Source organism: Rhinopithecus bieti, unplaced genomic scaffold (assembly GCF_001698545.2).
Source record: "Rhinopithecus bieti isolate Rb0 unplaced genomic scaffold, ASM169854v2 scaffold_9656, whole genome shotgun sequence".
NCBI classification, from domain to species: Eukaryota; Metazoa; Chordata; class Mammalia; order Primates; family Cercopithecidae; genus Rhinopithecus; species Rhinopithecus bieti.
This window is the reverse complement of record NW_016806205.1, coordinates 776,284-784,632: the sequence shown is the minus strand read 5'-3', so window position 1 is coordinate 784,632 and position 8,349 is coordinate 776,284.

Genomic DNA, 8,349 nt, shown 5'->3' with positions numbered 1-8,349 from the left:
AAAAAAAAAAAAAAAAAAAAAAAAGCAGTGTTATTTTGTTATTTTGTTTTTTTCTTGTCCTCCCTCACCCATTAGAAAGTCAGTTCTAAGAAATCTGGGATTTTTGCCTGTTTGTTCACTGCTTTCTCCCCAGAGCCTAGAAGATACCTTGGCATTTAGAAGGCATCCCCTAAATAGACACTGAAAGAATGAATGAATTAAGTATCTGCTAGAGCATATATAAAAACATAGAAGTTAGTTTAGTAATCCCAGCACTTTGGGAGTCCAAGGCGGGCAGATCACGAGGTCAGGAGATCAAGACCATCCTGGCTAACATAGTGAAACCCCATCTCTACTAAAAAAATACAAAAAATTAGCCGGGCATGGTGGTGGGTGCCTGTAGTCCCAGCTACGCAAGTGACTGAGGCCAGAGAATGGTGTGAACCCGGGAGGTGGAGCTTGCAGTGAGCGGACATGTGCCACTGCACTCCAGCCTGGGCAACAGAGCTAGACTCTGTCTCAAATTAAAAAAAAAAAAAAAAAAAAGAAAGAAAGAAAATATTGAAGCTTAGAATGGGAAGATTTTCTATTCAATGTGGAGAGTGGTCAGGGCAGTGGGAAGATCTTGGAGAGCTTCACGGATGGTTTGACATTTCATCTGGGATTTAAAGGTTTTTACGGAGCTTTATAATATAGAGAACGTGGAAGAGCCTTTCAGCAAAGAAATCGGCATTGTCAGTGGCATGGATTAAGAAAGGATGGGTGAGGAACATTGTTAGTATAGGGAGATGAACGTATGAAAGAACCCTTTTGTTTCATAACTAAATCTATTCACTTTTACAAATGTGACGTTGAAATTCAAACAATATTTATCTTCCACATATTTTGTTTCTTTATTTTTTGTAGAGACAAGGTCTCAAACTCCTGGCCTCAAGCGATCTGCCTGCCTTAGCCTTCTAAAGTGCTGGGATTACAGGCATAAGCCACCATGCCCGACCACACATATTTCTATTTTAATGAAATCTGTGGTTAGTCCTTTTCTGAAGGATATGCTAAATCTGAATTTTTTCTCTCAGATTTGGAATATAAATATGGTCCTAACATGGCAGACTTGATCATCATTTGATCCCATAAGATCTTGGCAGATGTACTTGTTTGTTTGAAAAAGGCCTTCTTTAGGCGGATGCTACTTTTATCAAGCCAGTCCATGGGCTTCACATTAGAAAAGCATGTGTTATCTTTTGACCTTGAACTCTGCTTTACTCTGGCATAGCCCTGGACAGAGGTTCTTATTTAATGTTTTGTAAAATAGGACTTGGAGTAGGAATCTTTAAATTCCCTTGCAAGTCTCATATTCTGATGTAAACAACAGAGCTTGATTTATTCAAAGCTGGATGCAAGAAGCTGTATCATGAGCCCAGTTAATAACTCTTAGCATACACTGTATGCTGAATTCTGTATTACTTAGGATTCCCAGCAGAGAGGATTCTCATAAATTTATAGCAGAATCATTGTGTGCAGTGGGCAGAGATGACTAGAGGTGCAAAGGGACAGTAAGGGGTCTGTGACCTTTCAGGTATCACTCCCTTTCCTCATCTGAGGGAGTTATTATCTAGAAATGTCAGGTTGCACTGCTTAATGATGCACATTTATTTGACCTTTGCACTGTCACTTCTAGTCACAAAAGTTATAGTAGGAAAAATACAGTCCATCATAAAAGCCCATAGAGAAAAACATCAGATTTTACTACAGTGTACGGGTAAGATACTTAAAATATCAATTTCAAGTATCTTTGGTCTGATTAGTTCTAATAAATTCCAGAAGAGCATAATGATTAATTAACACCTCCTAAGGATTTAAAAAAATTCCTCGTAGGAGGGTAAAGGCATTATTGTAAATATAGAACAGGTCCAAATTACTAAAAGTACAGATTCTTCTCTTACTGGTTTTCTGTGTAGCAATTTTTAATCTAATACAACTGAAATAAAATAGATGGTTATATATCAAGAGTGTTCAATCTTTTGGCTTCCCTGGGTGACATTGGAAGAATTGTCTTCTGCCACACATAAAATACACTAACATTAATGGTAGCTGATGAGCTAAAAAAAAAAAAAAAAAATACAAAAAAACTCATAATGTTTTAAGAAAGTTTACAAATTTGTGTTGGGCTGCATTCAAAGCTGTCTGAGCCTCATACGACAAGCTTATTATATATTATGTTAAGAGGGGACCAAGTTGCTCCTTTCCTTTGGGTATACTTAGAGCTTTCGGCCCATTCTAATACTACAATTGGTGAAGTTGTGCAATTTATTTTATTTTTCTTTTTTTAATTTCTGTTTTGTTTTTAGATGGAATCTCACTGTGTTGCCCAGGCTGGATTGCAGTGGCACAATCTCGGCTCACTGCAACCTCTGCCTCCTGGTTCAAGTGATTCTCCTGCCTCAGCCTCCCGAGTAGCTGAGACTGCAGGCATGTACCACCGTGCCTGGCTAATTTTTTGTATTTTAGTAGAGACAGGGGTTTCGCTATGTGGGTCAGGCTGGTCTCAAACTCCTGATCTCAAGTGATCCACCCACCTCAGCGTCCCAAAGTGCTGGGATTACAGGTGTGAGCCACCATACCCGGCGCTTTTTGTTTTTTATTTATTTATTTATTTATTTTTGAGACAGAGTCTCACTATGTCACCCAGGATGGAGTGCAGTGGCGTGATCTCAGCTTACTGCAACCTCTGCCTCCCGGGTTCAAGCAATTCTTTTGTCTCATCCTCCGAAATAGCTGAGATTACAGGCGCATGTTACCACACCCAGCTAATCTGTTTGTTTCTTTGTTTTTTAAGTAGACACGGGGTTTCACCATGTTGGGCAGGCTGGCCTCAAACTCCCGACCTCAGATGATCCACCTGCCTCAGCTTCCCAAAGTGCTGAGATTACAGGCAGGAGCCACTGCACCTGGCTGTAATTGTGTAATTTAAAAGTAATTTCTAGTTCCAAGTTCCCTCTCTTTTAAAGAAAGGTTTTGCTTATTTTTGACATAGTCTGTGTGTGGGGTTGGCAGATTTAGCAAACAAAAATACAAGATGTCAAGTTGAATTTGAATTTTGGATAAAAATGAATATTTTTTCATACAGGCAAGTCCCAATTATGGCATGGAGCGTATCTATACTAAAAAATTATTCAGGCTGGTCATGGTGGCTCATGCCTGTAATCCCAGCACTTTCGAAGGCCGAGGTGAGCAGATCACCTGAGGTCAGGAGTTTGAGACCAACCTGGGCAACATGGTGAAATGCCATTTCTACTAAAAAAACGAAAATTTAACTGGGTGTGGTGGCACATGCCTGTAATCCCAGCTACTCGGGAGGCTGGCACAGGAGAATTGTTTGAACCCAGGAGGCAGAGATTGCAGTGAGCTGAGATCATGCCACTGTACTCAAGCCTGAGTGACAGTGAGACTCCGTCTCAAAAACAAACAGACAAAAAAAGTATTCATTAACTGAGTGTTTTATGTGACAATTCTGTTTGATAGATTGCAAAAATGGCCAGAATCCTTCCACTGCCTCTGGATCCATTCCTTTTGCAGTGTGGCTTTGCTGTCCCCCTATTAAGAAGTGGGTTTTATTTCCCTACTCCTTTAATCTAGGCTGGTCTTGTTACTTACTTTGGCCAATAGAATGTGTAGACGTAATGACGTGTGAATTCTGAGCCTATGCCTTAAGAGCCTGGCTCACTTCTGCTTTCTCTCCTCTTAGAACCTTGTGCAGTCTCCACACCCAGCATACCCATTTTCAGCATGACAGACCATGTGATTAGAAACAAGCTGTCCCATCTGAGACTGTCCTGAGACTGTTCTACACCAGCCAGCCCCCAGTCAATCCAGCAGCTGACTATAGAGCATGAATTAGTGCAGCTAAGACCAGAAGAACCACCAGACCAGAAGAACGAGCTCAAATTGGCAACCTATAGAATCTAATAAATGATTCAGGAGCTAATAAATGATTATTTTAATTCACCACGTTTTAGTTAGCAAAAGCAAATTAATGTAGTTTGACAACGAAATTAGAGCTGGGCATTTTTAAGACCAGAGGACAGCTTATAGGTTGTGCTGAGTTTTGGGGGGCCACAAATAAAAGTAAAATGGAAGGTGATATTGTAATAAATTTTGAGCAAATTACACTTGGGATGGCTTCAGTGAATCAGAGGAAATTACTTGTTGAAATAAACACTTGTGCCCACAGGGTGAAAAAATTACTTCTTATAGAGATATTGTTTTCCTTCTTTAACTATTTAATATTTAAAATATAGAACTTCTGCTGAGTGGCTTCTTCCTTCTTTCTCTGCAGATCTTATCATGATACATCTCTTTTAACCAGCCTATGCTGCACTGTATTTCTGGTGATTAATTGTTGAGGTCAGACCTGGGCAGTGAGGAAAGACCTGGTAGAGGAAGAACTTTCATATATATAATAAGTCTTCTCTTGCTATTAACCAATTTTACCATAGGCTAATTAGTATAAACAAGAGCTAAGTTCCCATGGCATATTTCTGGTCATAAAAACATCACCAAACTTCAAAATAATGACCAAGACACCTATAATATTAAACACTGAAATAAGTGTGAGCTGTACACACATTTAAGAAAGATTAATTAAAACAAGATAATTACTTACTCAATTATTCCAGTTCAGAGTCTCAGGTAACCTGAGAATATCCCAGCAGTGAAGGACATAGGTGAGAACTGACCCTGGAAAGGATGCCATCCATCATAGGGTACATTCACACACACCCACACACTCACACACACCCACACTCACACACACAGTCACACACACCCACACCCACACACACCCACATTCACAAACACATACATACACCCACACACACTCCCACACTTACTCTGACTGGGACCATTTAGACACAGTAGCCCACCTAACAGGCACTTCTTTGGGATATAGGAGAAAACTGGAGAAACCCACAGAGTCATGAAAAGAAGCAGGGAAAAGCTCACCCTTTATCTCTGGGGACCCCTGGATGTCTGAATTCTGACTCTTGGCCAAGATAAGGGCAGTGAGAATAATGCGGTGTTTAAAGTGCTAAACTCTGGCGACTCCAAGAGTCAATTTCTTCACTAAAGGTTTTCTAGTGATCTAATTGGTTAGGCAGCGTGCCTTTGATATGTGGAGAGAGGGGTATATGAAGCCCACTGTTGATTTTATAGCTTTGAGCTCTCCCAAAGCCTAGATTCCTTGCACAGATCTTGGTGGTTCAATCCCTGAGATAGAGTCAGATCGGATCCTTGTGTAACCACCTTGGAGAGCTTGCTCATGGGATGATTGTCAGACTCACACTGCTTGCCTGTGCTCTTTTTCTCTTGCTGCATCGTTTCCATGGCCTTTACATAAAAGCCCCACGTGTGTATGAGTATGCTCTGTGGAGTGTGGTGAGCCCTTTCCAATATCCGGACATGGGAAATCTTTGCAGTCACAGTGCCTAGGGAAATAGATGCCTCATTTTCCTCATCGGAAAAATGATGAGGATGATAAAAATAATAATTACCTCATGGGGCTATTATGAAGATTAAGTGAGCTAATAGAGGTACAACAATTAGAGCAGTATATGGTACACAGCAAATGCTGTATAAGTCCTAGTTATTATTATTTTGAGCCTGTCTAAACCTTAGTGATACGGTTTGGCTGTGTCCCCATCCAAATCTCATCTTGAATTGTATCTCCCACAATTCCCACATATCATGAGAGGAACCTGGTTGGAGGTGATTGAATCATGGGGTGGGTTTTTTCATGCTGTTTTTATGATAGTGAGTGAGTCTCAGGAGATCTGATGGTTTTAAAAATGGGAGTTTCTCTGCACAAGCTCTCTCTTTGCCTGCTGCCATCCATGTAACCTGTGACTTGCTCCTCCTTGCCTTCTGCAGTGATTGTGAGGCCTCCCCAGCCATGCGGAATTGTAAGTCCATTAAATCTCTTTTTCTTTCTAGTCTCGGATATGTCTTTATCAGCAGCATGAAAATGGACTAATACACTTAGCATGGGGGACTTCTTTTGCCTCAACTTTGTGTGTGTGCATGTGTGTATGTTTGATAATTGCTTCCTGTCTACTCACTTATTATTAAGAAAAAAATTTTGTTTTAAAATAGCTGTTTTTTTGTTTATTTGTTTGTTTGTTTGTTTTGACGGAGTCTTGCTGTATCGCCCAGGCTGGAGTGCAGTGGCATGATCTTCGCTCACTGCAACCTCCACCTCCCGGGTTCAGCCTCCCAAGTACCTGGGACTACAGTCGCCCACCACCATACCCAGCTAATTTTTGTATTTTTAGTAGAGACAGGGTTTCACCATGTTTGCTAGGCTAGTCTCAAACTCCTGACCTCAGGTGATCCACCCGCCTCAACCTCCCAAAGTGCTGGGATTACAGGTGTGAGCCACCTCACCCAGTGCTGTTTGAAATCTTATCAGTAAGACTGAAACATTCCATTTTTGCCTGGAGGGTCTGAGTTATTTTGACACAGAAAAGCATCCAGGTGCACAACTTCAAATAAGAGAGTTTTGGACGCAGCATTCCATTTATCTTAATGTAATAGTTTTCAAGGAAACAGGGCCCTGCATTTGCTTCTTAGCTCAAGCCTGATGTTAAATATTGTCTTGCTTTAATTACAGCCTATCAAAATATCACTTCATTTAAACTCCACTTAACCTCTGCCCTTCCCCAATATCCTATAGTAACCTTGTCTTTTCCTGTGTTTGGTGGGACACTCAGATTTTCTCTGGTGAATAATGTCCCTTGTTGCATCATGTTAATAAACTTGGCTTTATTGTATCATACTATGGTTTTGTTCCTGGTGGTCTTTATCAGACAAGCTTTATAGAAATATACATGCATGGTATTACTGAAGATTTCAGTCTTTTTTCTTTTAAAAAAAACTATACTAGTATTTTAAAAATATCTATCCTTTTTGCTTTATGTAAATCTAATTCATTACTTCTAACTGCTAGATAGAACTTCATCTCGCAAACACAACCATACTCCCACACACCATATTTTTTTCCCATTCTCCTAGAGGTAGATATTAGAGTTGCCTCCAATTCCTTTGTACTATAAACAATGCTATATATCCTCATGGATTTCCTCTTATGGAAATCCTTAAGAATTTTCTGGCATATATACTCTGAAATGGTACTGCTGAGTTCTAAGGTGTGCTGCCAAAATTTTGCTAAGATTGCTAGAATAGTAGATCCAGTGTACATACTTGCCAGCACTTGGTACTATTATCTGCTTTCAAGTATTTTCCAGTTAGAGGGGTATAAGGTGGTATTCCATTTTTGTTCTGATTTGTATTTCTTTGAGCACAAGTGAAGTCAAGCACCTTTTCTCTGTCAATTACTTATTTGTTTTTCATCCATGAATTACTTACTCATATTCTCTCCCCCTTTAAAAAACTGGGCTTTTTGTCACTATGCAAAGAAAGCACAAGAGCTAGTCTTTGCTGTGTTATAATTTATAATTAAGCAGAAATAATTTACAATTAAGAGGAAATTAGAGGACATGTTGTACTATGTGGCACTTCCTGAAAGTACAAAAGATAATCCCTTGAGATAGAACCATCATAGGTTGATGTTTTTAGAGGCAGCTGGGAGAGAGAAAATGTGAGCAGAGTTGGAAGTATAGGACAGAGGTAAGTGATGGAGGAGAGACAAACTTCCAAAGTATGGCAGGCAGCAGGAACAAAGGCCAGAGGAAGAAGGGCAGGTTTGTTCCAGAAAAAGCAAGGAGACCCACTTAAGTGGAGGATATGGTTAGGGTAGTGGAAATTAAATTTGTATACATAGGATTTAACTGGTAGGAGGACTAATAGGTTCCTGTAATGATAGGTTTTATGTGTCAACTTGACAGGGCCACAGGATGCCCAGATAGCTGGTAAAACATTATTTCTGGGTATGTTTGTGGATGAGATCAGCATTTGAATTGGTGGACAGAGTAAAGCAGGTTGCCCTCCCCAATGTAGGTGGGCATAATCCAGTTTGTTGAGGCCCTGAATAGAACAAAAAGATGGAGGAAGGGGCAATTTGCTCTCTTGACCTGGTTGCTCCTGCTGGGACATTAGTCTTCTCCTGCCTCAAGCTGCAACCTTCGCCATTAGCTCTCCTAATTCTCAGTCCTTTGGATTCAGACTAGAGCTACACCACCAGCTCTCTTGGGTCTCCAGCTCACAGACTGCAGATGATGGAACATCTTCACAATTGTGTGAGCCAATTTCTAATAATAAATCATATATATGTAAAATATATAAATAAAAAACATGACAATATCTCTATATGATATATATTAAAATATATAATACATCACTCTATATATTTATAATATA